This window comes from Physella acuta, unplaced genomic scaffold, assembly GCF_028476545.2.
Source record: "Physella acuta isolate Inbredline_101_S28 unplaced genomic scaffold, ASM2847654v3 ptg000274l, whole genome shotgun sequence".
NCBI classification, from domain to species: Eukaryota; Metazoa; Mollusca; class Gastropoda; family Physidae; genus Physella; species Physella acuta.
Genome location: NW_026731793.1, coordinates 148,689 through 171,643, shown reverse-complemented (window position 1 = coordinate 171,643; position 22,955 = coordinate 148,689). Strand labels below are relative to the sequence as shown.

General features: G+C 40.0%; 1 long non-coding RNA gene across 1 annotated transcript in view; it reads right to left on the bottom strand.

Annotated features, from left to right (window-relative positions):
* Nucleotides 1-451: 451 nt before the first annotated feature.
* Nucleotides 452-22,955, bottom strand: part of LOC131939315 (uncharacterized) — a 32,388-nt gene continuing 9,884 nt past the window's right edge. The window contains exons 2-3 of the long non-coding RNA XR_009386400.1: nt 5,852-6,111; nt 452-514 (exon numbers count right to left, since the gene is read on the bottom strand). This is a non-coding gene — a long non-coding RNA (uncharacterized LOC131939315). The remainder of the gene's footprint in view (nt 515-5,851; nt 6,112-22,955) is intronic.

Below are 22,955 nucleotides of genomic sequence, written 5' to 3'. Positions count from 1 at the left end.
ATTTAAGTATAAATAAATAAATTATATATATATATATATATATATATATATATATATATATATATATATATATATATATATATATATATAGTTATAGTTATAGGAGAACACTTACGGTGGCAGACATCACGCACTCCACAACGCCAAAGTTAAGTCGCATAGGTCAGTGTCCAATCAACAAGACAAATTTCAGATAATGACACAGCTTAGCAGCATACAGACGCTCTAGTTATGGCTGAGGCTGGGTCTCCCGTGGATGGGGGGGGGGGGAGACAAAAAAAATCTAGCTCCAACGACGGCAGCGAGTTGGGTGAAACAGCGACGTGATGGAGGCAGATTCAGGGGGTGGTGGTGATGGTGGTGGTGGTGCCAGAAGGGGATGGTGGCGACTCTCCGGCCAGCTGTCTGGACGCGATGGGGGAAGTTGGAGGGGGGTTGGGCAGGGGGTGGGGGAGCAGCTAGGATGTGAGTGACTGGCCCTTATCACGCACCACGCGAAACCCTGCCCGGTCGACTGAAAGAAGAAGATAAAAAAATAAAAGAATAAAATGAGATAAGCACATTTTTTTCCTCTTCTATATTCCTTTTTTTCTCTTATTCTTTTTTTTTTTGTCTTTCTTTCTACCCAAATCCCTGCTTCACGACAACCCCCCTCCCCCCTTCCCTGTTGCACAACAATGAGATAAGAATAGCAGACCTTAATTTCCACTTAACCTATTGATCGAGTCTGTCAGTTTGTCAACGATTCCAGGACGCACCTTAACGCATGCGAATGGACGACGACATGGAGATCCGACTTGGAACAACAAATACGCGGTCGGGAAACTGGACGTGAAGGTTGCGTAATCCAATACGCGCGTGTTATTAAGAAAAATAATTTAATTGAAAACAACTTAATGAGATTAAAACCCGTTGAAAGATTTTGAAAAAAAAATGTAAATGTTATTTGAATATTGATTTTATTTTGTTGGAAAAAGATTTTCATGTGTCGGGTAAAAGGGGTGTGGGTTGGAATAAGAAATATGCTGGGTTGTGAACAATACGTGAACGTCTTTGTGAAGATAAAATTGTGAGTCGACCTTTTGGTCAGTTTAACACAGCCAGTTGAGATTCGATCTGGTGACTTAAACAACTGCCATTTTGAAAGTGGGAGTAGGGGGTCGGCGTGGTCGAGCCGGTAAAGCTCGTGGTTGCTAAACCGATAAGTCTCGGGCAGATGAGGCTCGTTAGCTGGGGGCAGCCACTCTTCTAGGAGAGACAACTCCAAAATAAAAAAAAACTGTAGTTTGTTCCTGGTTGGACAAAGGCTATGGAAGCAAATCCAAAAAGAAAAGCAGACTGAAATCGGAATCAATGGCCTCAATGGCGCATAACAAATTGACACGTATGCTTAATTGTGTTGGAGGCGAGTCGAGTCGGCAAAGGTCATGATTGTTAAATTTCGAAAAAGTCTCGAGTTCAAACCCTCTGGCAGATAAGTCTCTATCCCTTCCAACATTAAAAATTAAGAACGAAGAAGATGAAGAAGAAAGTGGGAGTGGATAGGACATACCCTCAGAAAAAGCAGCTAGTACTACCGACAGACAGCCGCTGGAGTAGAACCTAAAGGGCAAGAGGAAATGGTTAAATATAGCACAGAGGAGATCTTTCGAAAAAGAGATAGCGATGGATGAAGTATCAAGGCTGGAGATTAAAAAGAAGCCAAAAATTTGAGTTTGTCTCGGCTATATGCTCTCGGGGTTAAGCGGTACCATATATTCAGGTAAAGTCAATTTGTTGTCACGAAATCGAGGCTACACTTGATTACTTTTTATCAAAGAGGTCTAAGGTCTTAACCTTAGAAAAGTGTAGTTAAAAAAGTTCAAAAGACTTAAGTTTAAATAAGTCTAAAGCCAACAAAAGACTAAATCATAAGCTTTAAAAAGGCCTAAAAAAAGCTAAAACTCTGAGTCTCAATATAAATACCCAAGCTCAAAATGACGGACAAGATACATTATAGTGAGCTGCTAGGATGACGCAAAAACTTGTCTATATCTTTTGTGTTATTTATCAACTTTAAAATGTTTCAGCACTTTCACAGATTTGACAAGACCTGTCTAGATTTTAATTGTTTACTAAAAAAAAAAGAAAAAAAAAAAGCTTCTTAAAACTATCTCGGATCGCAGCTCTTGGCGAGTTTCTGTTGTATTCAACGTGTTGAAATATTTAACGGTTCAATTATAACTTTACTGCTCTTAAAAAGATACCAGTATATCGCCTATCTTATATAACATGTTTAATGCAAACTTCAACTCTGAAAACTCTATTTAAAAACCACTACGTTGCCATTTTAAGTAGAGATTTCCGCTTTAGACCTGGCGATCAATTGGGCGACCAATAGGGCAGATGGGTTAGAGTTCATGTTTCTTGACCTGGGCATATGAGAGATGGTGTGTTCAGCACTATGCCCAGCCGCATTTACTTTTCCCAAATCAAGTCAAGGACCAATAAGAGCTGGGTGGGCTAATGGATGCCTCCAGTCACAAGATCCGAACAGAGATCCGAACTAGATACCTTCGGGCTAGCAGCTGAACGCTCTACCATTCGACCACGCTTTCCCGCACGTGACCATGTACATCGTTTGATATACTTTATATTAACTTTTTCCAAGCCCCATTCCCAAATTATCAAGTTGTTTTTTTCTGACCTATATTCGTACTCATCACTCTCCCCTTCCCAATTGTTGGTCCCTTGTCCGGCGTTGACCAGAGCGACCATGATTCTCATGGGTTCGAGGATGTATCGATTCTAAGCCTTGTTGTGTCAATACCTTTTCTTTCTGAGGCATTTCCAATCCATGGTCCAGTGTCCATGTCTCTCAACCAATACCCCTCCCACCCCACACACCTCTCCACAGTATTCATATCCATTGTCCAATCGTGTCCATGTCTATCAACCAATACCCCCTTCTCCAAACCCTCACCCCCACATTTCTCATATCCATGGTCCAGTCGTGTCCACGTCTATCAACCAATACCCCCCATCCTACCCCACACCCCCACATTTCTCACATCCATTGTCCAGTCGTGTCCACATCTCTCAACCAATACCCCCTCCTACCCCACACACCCCTGTCCCACATTTCTCATATCCATTGTCCAGTCGTGTCCATGTCTATCAACCAATACACCCTCTTACCCCCACCCCACATTTGTCATATCCATTGTCCAGTCGTGTCCACGTCTATCAACCAATACCCCCTCCTACCCCACACACCCCTGTCCCACATTTCTCATATCCATTGTCCAGTCGTGTCCACATCTCTCAACCAATACCCCCTTCTACCTCACACCCCTACATTTCTCATATCCATTGTCCAGTCGTGTCCACGTCTCTCAACCAATCCACCTCCTACCCCACACACCCATGTCCCACATTTTTCATATCCATTGTCCAGTCGTGTCCACGTCTCTCAACCAATACCCCCCTCCTACCCCACACCCCACATTTTTCATATCCATTGTCCAGTCGTGTCCACGTCTCTCAACCAATACCCCTTCCTACAGCACCCCCATCTCCCACATTTTCCCAACCCACTGTCCAATCACGTTCATGTCTTCCGACCAACAGCCCCACACCCCCCCCCCCCAAACAACCCCATACCCTCCCCCCCCCCCCCCCCAACAACCTCAACCTATTCTCCATCTCCTGCCTGGCCATGTCTTTGACAGGCTGTTACGAGATGCCGTGCCTGCTGTGTCGTGAAAGATTTAATGACCAAAAAAACTGCAGACGTTTTCAATTATGTGACCCGCCATCTACAAGATTAGTTTCACTTTTTTTAAATATTCCAGTGAAACTTATTATCACGCGTGGACTTTCGATGAGTTGACAACATATTGAAAATAACAATCCAAACGCTCTCTAAAAAAAACAGTTTCTTAGATTTAGTTTTTAAAATCTGTTTAAAAGTAATCTACACCATTCCACAACATTAATTGCGAATCAACACATGTATACGTCTCGTGTTTAAAGTATTCCATGGCAACGTTAGCTAACCCTCTTCCATCACAATTTGATGCATAAAGGTTTCCAATACAACAGCCTAACTTATTCTTCGTCTTCGTTCTTAATTGTAATGTAGGAAGATATCTCCTCCAACACATTTAAGTTTTACGTGTCAACTTGTTATGCGCCATTGAGGCCATTGACTCCGATTTCAGCCTGCTTTTCTTTTTGGATTTGCTTCCATAGCCTTTGTCCAACCAAGAACAAACTACAAGGCAGCAGTTGTTTGATTTTGGAGTGGAGTTCAAGAAGAGTTCCTGTCCCCAGCCATCGAGCCTTATCTGCCTGGTAACACTCTAACAAATATTGGCTGACAAAGGTTTTATTTCCACTACAATGTGACAAAACGTTAAACAGTTATAGAAGACATTGCCGCTAGAACTAATCAGAAAAAACTTTACAAAAGGTTGACCTTGTGACTAGGCGCGTCTCACAAAAGTAAAGGACAACATGGTAGAGCATACGACTGATTACCCGAAAGTCTCGAGTTCGAATCCCGGGTTTGTGTCCGTAGAACGTCCCTGGGTCAACCCAGCTCTGATGGTTACCTAACTCACGCTATTTAAAGTAAAGGCGGCTGGGCATAGCACTTAACACACTACCTAACCCTTCGTCTGCAGGGTTATTTAAAAAAGTGAACTCTACTTCAACTATTAGATGTACCTTTAATTATTAAAATAATACTTAACTTTGTTTACATTTAACAAGCAAAAGTGACTCAACGTCTCTATGTAAAAACAATGACTAAATACGACTAAGAAAACCTCGTGACTAAATTCAAGCAACAAGTTAGTCACTAAACACTAGGAACAAGACTAAACGATTCAGCTAAAGTGGTACAGATCTACCTATAGCGAGAACCACAGCAGGATAAAATATTCAACTTAACCCCTGCCAATGCCACCCTTCACCACAACAACCAAGGCAGGAAACGCTCTCGAAAATATCAGCTCCGCTTCAAGGGAGCTAACTCCAGCTTTTCAAGCGGGACAACCAATCTCATTTCCAATCGCGAGATTTCAACAGTTGAACCGACTCACAATGGGGTTCGTCTATTGATACGGAAAGAGAAGGGGTGGAGCTGAGTTAACTGCATAAGGACCAGAATTTTCTAGATTGCAATTTCAGTTTTTTTTCTCTTCTCTTCTTCTTCTAAAGATGGCAATATCTTGATGTATATTTCACGCGCGGGTCACATTATATATTCCCTCGGTATAATTGGAAAAGGACGACCGAACCCTGATAAAGTTGTCAGAGAATAAAGGATCCGTTCGGACACGGTCATTGTCGAGTCTACCACACGGTTGTTTACTGTTTGTGTGCATTTTATATATATATATATATATATATATAAATATATATATATATATATATATATATATATATATATGTATATATATATATATATATATGTATATATATATATATATATATATATATATATATATATATATGTATATATATATATATATATATATATATATATATATATATATATATATATATATATATATATATATATATATATATATATATATATATATATATATATATATATGAAGTAGATGTAACTAATCTATGTGTGTTTTTAATGTGCTGGAATTTTTCGTTTGCGTATTTAGCGTTTGCGAAATTGTTTCTATACGTAACTTTTGTGTGCGGTTTTTATACGTGCGGTATTTTCTTTAGCGCTCAATCCAGGACATTGACAGCAACAACAAATGTGTTTTATGTCTGTTCCTATAGGAATATACCAGCCAAATCTACTGCTTACAACAGGAATAAATGTTAATGTTATAGTTACCTGAAATCCAGGTCTAAGACCAACATGGGAGAGAACTGAGATGAAAGTCCGCTGTAGCTGCCGTGAGTTACATGCCCCTGCCCACACCAAAGCGCCGCTATGGTAGAAAGGGTGACTGGCACGTCGAGGGGAGGTGACCTTCCGTAGTGATGAACAGCCGGCTGTTGTGCTGGTCAGGTCTGGGCTGTTTCATTGGTTAATGGTCACGTGTGCTGGACACGCCAATCAACGAGTGTGTTCTGGTTGTGTGTGCAATAAGACTGTGAAGAAAAAAAAATAAAATGAATTTTTTTTTTAAAATTCAGATGGAAAAATTATAATGCATTGTAAAAACAATCATTTTCTTTTCCAGTTCATGCCCAATACACTTGAATCAGATGAAGTAGAGTTTATTTCAATGACCTCAGCATACAATGGGATAATGTGACCAGCACTATACCCAGCCGCCATGGTTTCCGTAAAGTGAGTCAGGGACCCATCAGAGATGTCACCAACGCGAGCAACACTGAGATGAAAGCAATACACTAGTTCAACTAGTTCAACAGACTAGTAGAATGTAGCAATCAAGACGTTTGACAGCAGAATGTAGCAATGAAGACGTTTGCCAATGCAACAACTGGTGGAGGAAAAATTGTCAACAAACATTGCTGTTACAGCCATCAAAGTAAGGAGAGAAAAAATTAACTTTTTCTATAAAAATGTCAGTTCAGTAGAAACAAACATTCATAATGATGATAAGATTTACATCAGCTAAAAATAATATTGAGAATAATATATCATGAAATTGTTCACGTCAAACATAACATTCAAAGAAATATTAAAGGTAAACAACCCAGAGGCGTAGCGACGGAACATATGTCCCCGGGCGCCGACCTTAGGGGGGGCGCCAAATTGAAAGTTTGAGGGGGGGGGGGGTGCAAATCGAAAGTTTGAGGGGGGTGCAAATGAAAAGTTCGAGGAGGTGTAAATCGAAAGTTTGTCCCCGGACGCCAGGAAGGGTCGCTACGCCTCTGAAACAACCATTTTTTTTCTAATATAATTATATGTATTTACAAGTGTTCCCTTTTTTCCAAATGGGTAGAGCAAGCGACTGCTAACCAGAAAATTTTGAGTTCGGGTGTTTGGTCTTTAGGGAAAGTAAAGGCGTAATGGTGGCAGCATCGTTGCATAGGGCCTGCTCTAAAAGTCCCAAGTTCGGCCCCGGGGAAGATGAGGCTTGTTAACTCGGAAAAGCAACCCATCTAGTAGAGAAAACTCCAAAATCAAACAAATGCTGCCTTTCAGGTTGTTTACGGAAGGAAAACAGTCTATGGAAGCAAAGGGCCATATAGCGCAAAACATGTTGATACAAATTACTTTATTCGGTTGGGGGAAAAATCCCGTTAAATTAAACATTTTAGTCAAAGAAGAAGAAATCGAGGGTTGCCAAACACTGTTACAATCTAGTCCCAAAACCTTTAGCTCTCCAGCATTTAAAAGTGATCGGTGATGGAATGAAATGCGTCAATATTAAAAAAAAGTTTTTTTTTAAATATATTCTTATATTTTTGACAGAAGGGAGAGAGTGCAAGGCGTAAAAACTCTAAAAAGTAAGAACGGAACATTGGGCGAGTCTGAGGAAAAAGCTGACGCGATGCTTGATGTACGTATAGCCTAAGGTTATTCTCAAGTAATAAATTATTTCCGGAGCAATGGTTTCAATAATGGGCGGGCGTGTGGGAGGGGTTTTAAAGCACCAACAGAGGAAGATGTGAGGTTGTATATTTTGGTGTCTGCTGTTCTTGGTGTGCAATGGCTTGTAAATTTTTTGATAACGCACAGGTCGATCGAAAAATTTTGACAAAGCACGTTTCAACATAAGAGTTTCTAGTATTTTTCAAATTGGTGGGGTAGACATTGTGGTGGTGAAGAGTGATTCTAAACCTCAGTGTTCCTCCCAAAATACACACGTAGATATACAAATATATATTTAGAAACATCAAGTGCATAACATTGTACTTACATTATCATAAACATTACAAATAAACAGTACTTTTAATACACATCCCCCCACAAACACAGATCGGGGGGGGGGGGTTGTTCAGTGTGGTGGAAGGGCCCTTTAGCTGCCACGGTACATCCTAGATCTAGATGGAGATATGCCTTCATGATACTGCGTCTGTTCATCTGTTAGTTTGTCACAGCGTATACGAGTATACTGAAGACATTTGTGTAGGCGATCGTGTTCCAACCACTCGACCATGCCGTGCCTAACACTGAACCTTCTCATCAAGTAAGAATAGTACCCCATTGCAACATAATGAATTATCTTTTTTTTAATACATGTATTAGGTTTACGTTATAAGAGAGTGGTGATTAAAGTGATAAAAGCCAATACCAACAATCTTGAAGTGAAAACTAGTGAGTAGGTATCAAGAAAACGTTGGCCATAGTCACATATAAAATAATAATAACCAACACATACAATACCAGAAATTTGCAAGCGAATACTCTAGTGAGTAGGTATCAAGAAAACGGTGGCCAAAGTCACATATAAAATAACAATCATCAACACATACAATACCAGAAATTTGCAAGCGAATACTTTAGTGAGTAGGTATCAAGGAAACGTTGGCCATAGTCACATATACAATAATAATAACCAACACATACAATACCAGAAATTTGCAAGCGAATACTCTACTCTAGTGAGTAGGTATCAAGGAAACGATGGCCATAGACACCAACTAAACAACAATCACCAACACGAAAAATACTAATCTGCAAGCGAGTACTCTAGTGAGTAGGTATCAAGAAAACGGTGGCTATAGACCTAAACAAAATAATAATCCCCAACGCATACAATACCAGACACCTGCAAGCCAATACCCTGAACTATTGTGTACTTGACAAGAAAATGATGGCCATAGACATTAACCAAAATAATAATTTTAAAAATCTGACGCAGACGAAATAAAGAATTCATAACGATCTGAGACTGGCCTATCACAACCAATTTCCGGTTGGGTGGGTCTACTGACACCCAGAGACTGACGGGCTGTCGAACAGGGGTAGGGACAAGCTGACAGGGACAGGGTATAACGCAGACAAGAAACTTCACATCAGATACGGATTCATTTTTATTTTATTCCGCGACTTCTATGAAATATTGTCATTTTTTTTTTCAAAATAATTATATTATATCTAACCACGTAACTATGTAAAATAAAATAAAACACTTTTTGAACTATAAGTTGTTTTTTTTAACACGTTTTCTTTTTTTTAAACCTCTAATATTTAAGGACAATATTTTTTTATAAAATCGATATTTATTTCTCTTTTTGAATTTGTTTTTTATTTATAATTTTTTATGATGATCAAAACTTTCTTTAAAATGTTCTTAAACTTAATGCATCACCCATTAAACGACATACAAAACCACACTGACATAACCCATGACAAAAAATACAATTCATTACAGACCATTACAGAAAGCTAGGTCGAGATTTGTTATATATGGATCACACTAAACCCGCCTCCCAGTGTTCATACAAACTTAAAAGCATGTTACAACGTAACGCACGCATAAATAAAAAAAAAAAAAGCTTTCTCTTCATATGACGAGATAAAAAAATATTTCAAAAGACGACTCGATTGTCAAGAAATTCTTAAGTTAATTAACATTCCAATGCATTTCATTAGGATTCCCTCTTTCTTTAAACCAATCAGTTAATTGTCCGTGCAGACGCTTTGGGCGAGTCAATAATTGCGTTTTATTTCCTTCCATTCAAAACAGCGAACCCAACTTGCATTAGGTGCTGGGGGTCATTAGAGAATCTCGCCCCGACAATGGGACCGCTCGATGTAGTTATACACATAAAGAAAGGGGTCGTTAGGGGGTCTCTGCTTGACAATGTACGGTTAGATTTAGTTATGGGCGTCTTGGATGTGATAAATTAGATGTTGTTAGAGTCTTCTTTACGGGTCCGGATATGTAATTAATTAGATGCAGTTAGTCAGGTACGCAGGTCTGGTTTTACAGGTCAATAGATGTAATAAATTAGATGTAGTTATAGACGTCTTAGAGGTGATAAATTTAGTTAAAGACGTTTTGTAGGTGATAAATTAGATGCAGTCATCGACGTCTTAGATGTCATAAATTAGATTTAGTTATAGGCGTCTTGGAGGTGATAAATTAGATTTAGTTATAGACGTCTTCGAGGTGATAAATTAGATTTAGTTATAGACGTCTTGGAGGTGATAAATTAGATTTAGTTATAGACGTCTTGGAGGTGATAAATTAGATTTAGTTATAGGCGTCTTGGAGGTGATAAATTAGATTTAGTTATAGACGTCTTGGAGGTGATAAATTAGATTTAGTTATAGACGTCTTGGAGGTGATAAATTAGATTTAGTTATAGACGTCTTGGAGGTGATAAATTAGATTTAGTTATAGACGTCTTGGAGGTGATAAATTAGATTTAGTTATAGACGTCTTGGATGTCATAAATTAGATGTAGCTATAGACGTGTCTAAAGGATTGAAAAGCTTATTCAATAACAACAGCAGAAACATTTATTGTCACAATAAAGTCATCGATTGAATCATTTTATATTAACTGTGAAACATTTTTTATTTAATAGAAACAAAATAAAAATAAAGAAGGATAAAAACAGCGCTCATGCTAATTGAGTAAGCCGCTGCTAATGGACTAAAACGTATCCGGTTGTGAAATATCACCATAACTGCGCGACCTTACACATACCCACATCCACGGTTCTGTAACCGTGTAACGTCAGCAACAGCCTCTAGCACCCAGCCTTGAAAAAAAAAATAGCCATAACAACCATTCCCTGACCAACCAAACAAAGTTGTGTACCCCAGCACGCAGGTTGAGAACCGCCGCCCTCACAACAAATTTGGAGCCATTATTGCCGCATTGTCATGAAGTAAATACCCGGGCGTTTAAGTGTAGGCCGCCGGATCGTTCTAAGAAATCGATCGGTATTGGCTTATTGGGGGTATTAATCATAATTGATTGCACGCTATTGATACGGAGGGTGCTCCGATGGGGATCGATAGAGCATTGTGTTAGCAAAATGTCATCCTTGAGCTCCCGGTAACGCCGTGTTAATGTGTTGCATACACACACATACTAGCTTGTATTGGACTTGGGTTTCAATGTTCAAACTGTAAGCATTTTTAACGCGCTGCGCTGTTTTATTATTTCCTATGCAAGCCGTGAAGCCAAAGAGATATGAGCGATCTATTGTAGATAATAACAAAGGATATCGGGATAGAGTGGGGGGGGGATACGTCGACTTAGGAAAGATTAGTTTAATGGCGTTTGTGTAATGGAATATTGGAGATGGCTGCATAGCGTAGATGTACACCGGGAGAAAGGGGGGGGGGCTCAAGTCACCATGACAAGGGGGTGAGGCTACGATCTAGGGTGGAGGCGAATCGATGAGAGGGGTAGGGGAGTGGGGCGCCGGGCTTAAGTGAATCGAGAAGTGAGACTCCGGAATTTGGTGAATATAGAAGTGAGACGCTGGCCTATGGTGAACTTAAAAGTGAGGCGCTGATTCCCATTGTGGTTTCCAGATGAAAAAAAAATTCAATAAGGAGTATAGGGGACATAAATCAGGTACGCAGTATGAAATATGAGGAAGTCTGGAGGGGGGTATATGGGTGCATGTGTAACACGCTCTCCCCCATCTCAGCCATCTCTTCCCTTCATGCAGCGGTTCTAAACTTTTTTGGAGGGGGGGGGGGGTATCGTACCCCACCAGTTTCATATACGCTTTCATTGAGCTTTTCTTAATAGATTACTCATCCGCATTGATAAAGTCCAGTTGTGAATCGTATGAGTCGGGGGGGGGGGGGGGTCTTGATCTCCACCGAACCCCTGAAACTGAATCACCAAGCCCCGGGGTTCGATTGAACCCAAGTTAAGAACCACTGCCAAAATGAAAACGAAATGAATTAAGGATCTAATATGTGATCTACAGCTCTAGTCTTTAAAGACGAGATTCACCACATATTTACTAGACTCGGTAGCTACTATGGACAATTTCAACGCTTCAATTACCAAAAGCACCGATTTTGTAACTCCTCAAAATAACTCCATGAAAATTACCCCCCCCCCCCACACACAAACACACCTCCCGTGCGCCAACTACCCCCTGGACATTAACCGTTATCGATTGTCAAATTTATTACCACTGGCCCTAATTCACCCACCCACAATTGGTAAACCTCGCCATGACGATGTGCGTCACATTTATTTTGGAAACATTTATCAGCCCTAGCAAGCATTAACACACAGATATAGAGGCACTAGAACATATTCAATATTCCCATCTAGCTTTAAGTCATTCAGGTTCACACCGTACCTACAATATGGGCATAGCACAAGCATGTATTAACACATACAGATATAAAGGTACTTCTCACTAGAACAAATCAAGCTATAACACATTGAGATTCACCATGTACCTACTATATTGACATATCAGACAAAAAAAAAAAGCAGAAAAGTATAAACGTTCTTCTTCCTTAAACATTTTCATTAACGCCACCAAACTTTAGTACAACGAGATCAACGACCTCCCTCTAATTTAAGCACTCCCCGGATCTACCTCTGTGTATCGATACCAATTAAATAAACCGGGAGTAATCTCCACTAGACTTTCTCTAATATTCTTATATAAAATAACAGGGGATGGGAACTCGGGCTATAGACATGATTTTAATCCATTTTAAATACTTAAAGTTGTAAAAATAGAATAAAATCTCGTAGACAAAAGAATTGCACACCAAGTGAACGCTAAAGAAAAAAAGTGCATAATAGTGCGCAATATTATTATTACTTTAAAAATTTACATTAGTTTTTTGAGAAATCGGAAGTAGCGTAAATTACTACTTCCGGTCAACGGAAATGACTCAAAATTTAACAGAAGGCAGAGAATTAGATCTTTTACTTACACATGAAATGTCATTTATATAACTGAAATAGTACTTAAGTTATAGGCTTTTGAAAAATTCAAAGTAGGTAAAGTACCACTTCCGGTTATCGGAAATCGCTCAAAAGTTGATACGGATCTACGATTTTGATAAAATACTTATATATGAAATTTCATTAACCTAGCTGTAACGGTACTCAAGAAATCATGTTTACACACGGACACACACACACACAGACAGACACATAGACATACGGACAAGATTGCAAAATTATGTTTTTCCGTATCAGTGAGATGTAAAACGTCGAGATTTGTAAAAATCTTGGTTTTTTTTTTTTGTTTTTTTTTTGCACGATTACAAGACTTTCTCTATACTTCGTATATACAAGAAAGTAAAAAGACAGCAGATATTAATATCACTATTTTAAAGATCTTATATTAAAGATCATATATCGAAGGTCCGCTGTACTATTATCTGCTCTAACAAAACCTTCTAACGCCCATGCACCCATACCGATGCTCCATATGTGACACAACTATTTTTCCCTCCATATTATTTTTTTTTAACTTCATTCCTTTAATTATTTTATTTCCATTATATTTTTTTTCAAATCTTAAAACAAAATTATGATGTTTTCTGTCAGTTCTCTTTTATTCTATTTTTATATTAATCTCACTGGTATTTTTTTTATGCTTTTTAAAATGATTTTTTTTTTTCCTATTCAAATATTTGATTTTCGATAATTTTCTATTAAATCAGTCTTTCTTTAATATTCTCTTTTCATTTTAAATTGTGTTTTTTTTATTCTTTTCATTCCAATCCCTACTGTTCTTTAACTTTTAACTCTTGTTTTTTTCCTCTCTGTAATACTGTAATACTCTGTAATACTGTAATACTCCAGGAAATAGTAGTTAATGAACAACCGAGAGAGGCAACAAGTCCATGAGGTAGTGCCAAGCTGGGCAGACGTCAAACACACTTCCGTCTATACTCCTGTGGTGGCATTGTGGGACAGGGGGGAAAAGTCAGAGGTCGTGTGCGTACAAGGAGGATTTGTATGGGATGAGGGGTGATGGAGGGATTTCTATGTTGGATGGAGTGGGTTTCGATGGTGGGGTTTTGTAATGTAGGAGGGTTGACAGGAGTGGGGAGTTACAGCGCTGGGAAGTGTCGGGGTTGGGATAAGGGATAATAGAGAAGGTGAAGTGGGATAAAGGTCAGGAAAAAAATGGCCAAGCGGGGTAACCGTCAGACGATGGGGTAAAGTGGGATAACTGTGAGACGAGGGGTAAAGTGGGATGGCGGTCTGGCGAGGGGTGAAATGGGTTAGAGTGAGATAAGGGGTTAAGAGGGATATCTGTGAGACGAGGGGTGGATTGGGATAACGGTGAGACGAGGGGTGGATTGAGATAACGGTGAGACTAGTGGTAAACTGAGATAACGGTGAGACTAGGGGTAAACTGAGATAAGGGTGAGACTAGGGGTAAAGTGGGATAACGGTGAGACTAGGGGTAAAGTGGGATGGCGGTCTGGCGAGGGGTGAAATGGGTTAGAGTGAGATAAGGGGTTAAGAGGGATATCTGTGAGACGAGGGGTGGATTGGGATAACGGTGAGACGAGGGGTGGATTGAGATAACGGTGAGACGAGGGGTGGATTAGGATAACGGTGAGACGAGGGGTGGATTAGGATAACGGTGAGACTATGAGTGGAGTAGGATAACGGTGAGACTAGGGGTTAACTGAGATAACGGTGAGACTAGGGGTGGATTAGGATAACGGTGAGACTAGGGGTGGATTGGGGTAACGGTGAGACGAGGGGTGGATTAGGATAACGGTGAGACTAGGGGTGGAGTAGGATAACGGTGAGACTAGGGGTAAACTGAGATAAGGGTGAGACTAGGGGTAAAGTGGGATAACGGTGAGACTAGTGGTAAACTGAGATAACGGTGAGACTAGGGGTAAACTGAGATAACGGTGAGACGGGGGGGGGGGGTAAAGTGGGATAACGGTGAGACTAGTGGTAAACTGAGATAACGGTGAGACTAGGGGTAAACTGAGATAACGGTGAGACTAGGGGTAAAGTGGGATAACGGTGAGACTAGGGGTAAAGTGGGATAACGGTGAGACTAGGGGTAAAATGGGATAACGGTGAGACTAGGGGTAAAGTGGGATAACGGTGAGACTAGGGGTAAAGTGGGATAACGGTGAGACTAGGGGTAAAGTGGGATAACGGTGAGACTAGGGGTAAACAGAGATAACGGTGAGACTAGGGGTAAAGTGGGATAACGGTGAGACTAGAGGTAAAGTGGGATAACGGTGAGACTAGGGGTAAAGTGGGATAACGGTGAGACTAGGGGTAAAGTGGGATAACGGTGAGACTAGGGGTAAAGTGGGATAACGGTGAGACTAGGGGTAAACAGAGATAACGGTGAGACTAGGGGTAAAGTGGGATAACGGTGAGACTAGGGGTAAAGTGGGATAACGGTGAGACGAGGGACAAGCTGAAAAGTTGGGATACTTCACAACAGGAGTATAACCAGGGGATTAAATATGAAATAAAAAATATTTCATAAAAAATATTTCATAAGTCGGGACCCAATGGAAAAAGGTTCTTAGTAGTGGAAATGCATGTCGCAGTTCCTCAAATGTATTCTCCGACATGTATTTTCTGATCAATCGCTGGGTTTAATTTCACTACAAGCTGGGCTGGCGTCAACAAATCTACCCCGAATCACGACGAAATTTCCAATGAAGCGGTTTGTTTTCACGTTGGACGAGGAAAACAAAAGAAAGAAAATTGCGCAACAGATAGCACTACCAGGATAAACAAGAACTCACTTAAAGAAAACTTTAGGAAAATAAAAGTAAACTTTTCGTTTTCTTTGGACAAGTTTTTGGAGGAGTCTCTTCCTTTTTTTCCATTAAAGAACACTACGAGGAACAAAGCCTCGTGTTCTCTTATCGCTCAAGTTCTGGAAACTTCTGGAAGCTGGCCAGTGTGGCTGGCAGCTCAATACCAGAGCCACGTGATCGTCATCCCGATAGGGGAGCTAGCCTTGGTTACCGACAAGCCCCGAAATGTAATGGGATTGTGTACAGGCAAGGGCGGGGAGGGATGAATCTGGAGCTGAGTTCTAGACTCCGGAAGTTGACGGCTGGGACATTAAAAAAGGGAGGGGGGGGGGGGGATCAAGTGAAGTAATTAAATCTTAGAGTTTTAAGAAGGGGATTGTGTTGGAGCAGCAGGTGTCTGGCACGGCATCCGGAGACGTTGTCCGGCAAGGCATCCCATCAGGATATGTTGTCCGGCACGGCATCCGGATATGTTGTCCGGCACGACATCCAGATACGTTGTCCGGCACGACATCCAGATACGCTGTCCGGCACGACATCCAGATACGCTGTCCGGCACGGCATCCAGATTTGTTTTTCGGCACGGCATCCAGATATGGGGTCCGGCACGGCATCCAGATACGCTGTCCGGCACGGCATCCAGATATGGTGTCCGGCACGACAACCAGATACGCTGTCCGGCACGGCATCCAGATATGGTGTCCGGCACTGCATCCAGATACGCTGTCCGGCACGACATCCAGATTTGTTTTTCGGCACGGCATCCAGATATGGGGTCCGGCACGGCATCCAGATACGCTGTCCGGCACGGCATCCAGATATGGTGTCCGGCACGACATCCAGATACGCTGTCCGGCACGGCACCCAGTAAACTGTAACGATATGTTGTCCGGCACGGCGAGAGAGAATGAGAGAGAGAGAGAGAGAGATGTCAGGAGAGAGAAAGAGAAAGTGAGGAATAGAGAGAGAAATGCAAGTTTGGAGAGAGAACGTGAGAAATAGAGAGAGATGGAGGCATAGAGTGACAGAAAAAAAAGCCACAGATAATAGCCCTCCGTGACTTCTCCTCCCCATCTCATACCAATTACCACTTATATCACTTCCGTCCTGACGTGTCAGCGCTGATGTTATTCCCTACCGTCTCCATAGCCACGAGAGCAGGATACGATGGAGTGGGGAAATGGGAGGGGGGGGTCACAGAAGACTGTAAAAATAAGGGAGACTTAAAGACGACGGATTAAAAACGGTAAGGATGGATAGAACGGGGGCGATGAGACGCGTTTCCGGTCAGGGGGGAGAGAATCAAAGAGCTGGAAGGTGAAGGACGGGATCCGGTCCGCAGATCTGGAGGCAGAAGGCGGGGAGGAACTCTCCCAGACGAGAAGTTAATGTTACGACACTTTTGAGTTGATTATTGGGGTTAGGAAATTATGGGATAGAATTAATAAACACGGGCCAAGGCCATGTAATTATGGTACAATGTTGTTTGCGGTCGCGAAAGATGAAGGCTGGATGGAATATTAGCAGTAGAAATTGGGACAAGCGAATTATTTTACAAAATTGTTTGGTGTTAGGGGAGTAATGAAGATAACTTAAGTAAAAAACAAAGGCAGTTGGTTTAATGTTGCTTTAGAACAAAAACAAGATGTCCGATTACTAATGTCATTCTGGTACGCTTTTAGAACCCGATGGTCAGTAGAGAAGATGAAGTAGAGCTCATCTATTTTTGTTTTGTTTTCTTATCAAGTATCCATAAAGGCTAAGCGTGGACATCCTACAGAAGAAATGAAGTCAGGATTTTCAAATGTGCTCTACATATCGACCAACCCGTACCCTAGTTGTATGATTGAAACAATACAATTGTTACACGCCGATTGTAAGTTTTGCAGCTTTGAAAAATCGGTTAAACGTTTGATCCTAACCTTCTTCTATTTAAACTAACAACAGCAAACGCAATGTAACAGACAAAGCTAATTTAAACAACATTGACTCAATCGTCAAAAAAAAAACTTTTGACATCAAAAGCCAGGCAATTACTGCCCGTAAATTCTTCTCTTCAGAAGGTTATTTTTGGTAACTCGCTTTTTTTCATTAAACACAAAAACAAAATCCAAATACTCATCACTTAAAATATTACCAGATAGATCATGAATATAATTACATAGCCAGTGTTCCCAAAGTCTGTTATTACCTCTAATTAAAGGGCATTCTATCTTTGATATTAATTTTCTTTTAATTGTTGTCTAATCTCCAAACTAAGTTTAGTATGAAAGGCTTAGTGACATTTACTCCGCTAAACATATACAAGTATTACACAACAAATTATGTAAATATAATGTTGCGTTCAAAGAAAAAGAGGACAACCAAGCAAGACCCTGAAGACGTAACATGAAACCTGACATTGAGAAGATTGGATACACCTGGGAACAGTTCAGATACTAGCCTAGAATAGAAGCTCTTGTCCACGGCATTTGTCGCAGGTGGTGCGACAGACTAACCTTCCTATACGTCTTTAAAACAATGAAAACGGTGCATCATTTAGTAAATCAAATCATGAATATTTTAACATTCAGTCACAAAATAGACATGAGTGTCATAGAAACGACAAAACGTTCTACAGCAGAGCTAAACATTATATGTTGTATATTATAGCAGTGATAAACAATGAAAGTAATTAAGTCATGTACGACAAAACTTTCTACAGCACAGCTAAACATTATATGTTGTATATTATAGCAGTGATAAACAATGAAAGTAATTAAGTCATGTACGACAAAACTTTCTACAGCACAGCTAAACATTATATGTTGTATATTATAGCAGTGATAAACAATGAAAGTAATTAAGTCATGTACGACAAAACTTTCTACAGCAAAGCTAAACAGAATGTTGAGTATCAAGCAGTGATGAACCATGATTATAATGTTGAAGTCGCAGCATCTAAACTGTTTCCAATGGTGCTGATTCTCTTACACACAACGTGCTGGACTAACTCTGACAACAGAATCCATTGGCTGTGGTATCTAAGTTTCTTACGTTTTATTTTTAAAATGCACCACTAAACTATCATTCGAAACAATTTATAGAATTATGCCAGGACAGCATTTTAAGTTTTCATAATAAACAGCAATTAATTTGTAGCGAATCATACAAAGTTCCCTTTTCAAACTTGATGGTCTATAGGGCAAGAGAAGTAGAGTTCACCTGTTTCTGTGACCTCGGCATATGAAGAGATAGTGCGGTCAGCACTTTGCCCAGCCGCGGATCATACAGGACTATGAGAAATTTCATAGTGAAATATCAAAGATTTGACCACATAGATATTTTAAAAATAAACTACTAAACGTTTTAACTATGTCAAGGAGTGATGTCATAACGAAGGATTAACTAACGATCCCCTAATCCATCCCCGGCTGCTGAGTTCCCCAACGACCAACAGAAATCGATAGTTTATGAGGAATTAAAACGGAAGCCGCTTTTAAAAGGGTTAAACTTTTTTTTTTTAAAGTAGCTTTAAAGACGAGCGCTTGCCTAACCAAGACAAAAATCTGGATGAATAGCGAGAATAGCAGGGGTTTTATTTTCCTAATATAATCAATGGGACATCGAGCGTGCTATGTAAGGGAAAGAATTTGATCCTTCTTACACGGGATACTGGCTGGCCCCGTCCATTATATCAAGAACATAATCACAAGATTAAGTAAATGCAGGACTAAGTAAAACACACAAAGTAATACAGGGCACAAACTGGTATTAGAAATACTAGCTTGGATAAGACACAAGCTGGTGTAAGACATTGATGCTGTAATAAGACATCATCATCTTTTCCGTTCCGTTCGTGTCAAAGACAAATGGAGCCGATGAAGTAGAGTTCATGTTTCAGATACATCGGTATATGAAGGGATAATGTGGTCAGCACTATACCCAGCCGCATTCGATTTCCCTAGGTTACCATCAGAGCCGGGTGGAATCAGGGACGTTCTAATGACTGGTATGGGCGGGGACGGCTGAATCTTGACCTGATTGTAGACTCCGGAAGTTGACGGCTGGGGCATTAAAAAAAAAGGAAAGGAGGAGGGTGGGGGGATCAAGTGAAGTAATTAAATCTTAGAGTTTTAAGAAGGGGATTGTGATGGAGCAGCAGGTGTCTGGCACGGCATCCGGAGACGTTGTCCTGCACGGCTTGTTAATATGTTGTCCGTCACGACATCAAGATACGTTGTCCAGCACGGCATCCAGATATGGTTTCCGGCACGACATCCAGATACGCTGTTCGGCACGGCACCCAACCCAACAAGCTAAATAAGATACGTAGTCCGGCATGGCATCCAACAAGCTAAATAAGATACGTAGTCCGGCATGGCATCCAACAAGCTAAATAAGATACGTAGTCCGGCATGGCATCCAACAAGCTAAATAAGATACGTAGTCCGGCATGGCATCCAACAAGCTAAATAAGATACGTAGTCCGGCATGGCATCCAACAAGCTAAATAAGATACGTAGTCCGGCATGGCATCCAACAAGCTAAATAAGATACGTAGTCCGGCACGGCACCCTACAAGCTGTATAAGACACGTTGTCCGGCAAGCTGTCCCCGGTATTAAACATACAATTTGGTATTAGAAAAACAAACTGGTAAAAGACAAAGTTGTCTAGGGAAAAGAAATGGCACACAAACTGGCAATGGACACAAATTGTATGGGGGACACACAGGCTGCTAAATGACATACGTAATACGTACCATCCCCCCCCCCCGGCCGCTGGTATATTAATAAGTTGTTTTAACTATTCAAGAGAAATGCCTAGTAAGCTATGTATTCAATAATAAAGCCTAGATAGACATGTATTAAATAACAAAGCCTAGTTAGCCATGTATTAAATAACAAAGCATATCTCTCCAAAACAAAGCCTTTTTACCCATTCTTCTATTCAACATTGTTCAGTCGGAATCATTGAAAACAGTGTACCACTAATAAAACAAATATCATAATGATATAGAGAGTTTCGTTTCTATATGTTATTTATTATCGTTGGTGTTCATCTGATAAAAAATCTAACTAGAAGAATAAAAAAAAAAAAATCATTTATTTCTAAAAAATATTTTTAATATCAGAAGGTCATGAATGTTTTTTAAATATATTTTTGTAGTATATTATAATTAAATAAAAACAGCATGTAACACACTACAATAAAATTTCGGGGCGAGATGACTTCGATATAAAAAAAAACGTAAACATTTCTGCAATCCAATTTGGCAAGCCATAAAAATCGCACGGGACGCTAAAAATGTCATAGAGAAATAAACTACAGTAAAAATCAATGTTATGATTACCTGCTAATTTTTTATCGGCGTTGTTATTTTGACCACTTGAGTTAATTGAATTCGCTCCCGATTACCTAGAGATTTGTGTTTTCCGAGGGCGGAAAAACACAACGGGATTTCAAGCAGAATCAAGAGGGGCAACTTGAAAACTTTTTTTTTTCAACAGGAAGTGTGGTTTTATGTTTTGGCGACAGAAACACAATACATCTGGATTTCAAGAAATACAACTAAACATGTACTGTTCTTATCACCGCTATGTTGTTGGTTAATTTTTCTTATTTGTTGTAAGATATAAATTCGGGCATTGTATAAAATAACCCAAAAGAACTGTTTTCAAAACTTGTTTTATATTATTTTTGTTCAAGAGAAATCTATAGACACTCATCGAATAGTGACACAAGATATAAAAAAAACGATTGACTTTATTTAAAACACTATTTGACCTGAATCAAAATAGCTATTCACTTAACCCAGAAAACCAATCATTTAACCCGAAAAGTCGGAAAAGCCATTCACTTAACCCGAAAAATTTTTTAAAAATTCACATAACCCTAAAACCTCTACGAGGCTGCAAATGGACTTTACTCAAAACGAGATTGACCCAACTCTAAAAACTATTGGCCTAAATCAAAAATACTATTCACTTGACCCGGAAAACCAATCTTTTAGCACGGAAAACCAATCATTCAACTCGGAAAACCAATCATTTAACCCGGAAAACCAATCATTTAACCCGGAAAAACAATCATTTAATCCGGAAAACCAATCATTTAACCCGGAAAACCAATCATTCAACCCGGCAAACCAATCATTTAACACGGAAAACCAATCATTTAACCCGAAAAGTCGGAAATAGTATTCACTTAACCCTAAAAACTAACAACAAAAAAACCATATTCACATAACCCTAAAACCTTTGCGAGGTTGCAAATAAAAATATGCTCCTGGGCAGGTCATGTAATGGTTGATTGATAAACAGGCCAAATCTCCTGCCGTAGTTAGCGATAAGTAATGGGGTTGAGGAAGGGCAGGGGTATGTAATCATATGATAGATGAGCTTTCCTGAGTGTTTAATAATTATTAGCAAACGGGGAATCTTGAGTTTATGGCCATGAACCATATGGTATCGTTTGAAGACACAGTGAGCCACTAAAAGCACAAAGATCAAGCAGTCGGTATGAAATAATATAATAAAACATCTAAATAGTCAGTCACAATAACAAGTATTAAAATGCACTAAATATACATAAATAAATTATTTATTTAATGTAATAGTAAAACCGTCGACAGGTGAAATGTGTTAGTTATTCTAACACAAAATCATTTATTATCAAAACGTTTATCTAAATAAATAAAACTCACTTATTACTAACTAGTTATAGGGCTGGTAAGTAGGTCAATAAACAGTTCTATGGCTCATGCAGGTTTTACTGAGCCGTAGAACTGGTTGGTGACCTACTTACAAGCCCTATCTATATATATAATTCTCTTCTGGGAGCCGTTAGAAAACAAACTGCAAGCGCCTCCTTGCAGTCCCCTCTCTTTCTCTCTATCACTATCACTACCACCCCCACCCCACCCCACCCCCACATTGTCTGGTGAGCTGTGGTCACGCTAAATGTTTACAAAGCTAAATGTTTACAAATCGTAGAGCCGTAGAGCCGGGTTTGTATTAGGGGCAGATAATTTAGTTCGATTTTAAACTTACAGGAGGTAACTAAGAAATAACTAAGAGGAGGCTGCTTTCACGGGGGGGGGGGGGGGGGGGGCCGGGGTGAGGGGAAAGGGGGGGGGGGGTAGTGTTTTAAAGCAAATATTTTCAGTGGCAGCATTGGTACTGTCGAATTCACAAATTATGAATTACTGAAAAGTAGAAAATAAAACAACTAAATAGCGGCGTATGATACGCTGCGGGTCGGCTCGTTGTAAATAAAACAGAATAGTTCGTGGATATTTAGTTTACAAACAACTCGCCACAAAT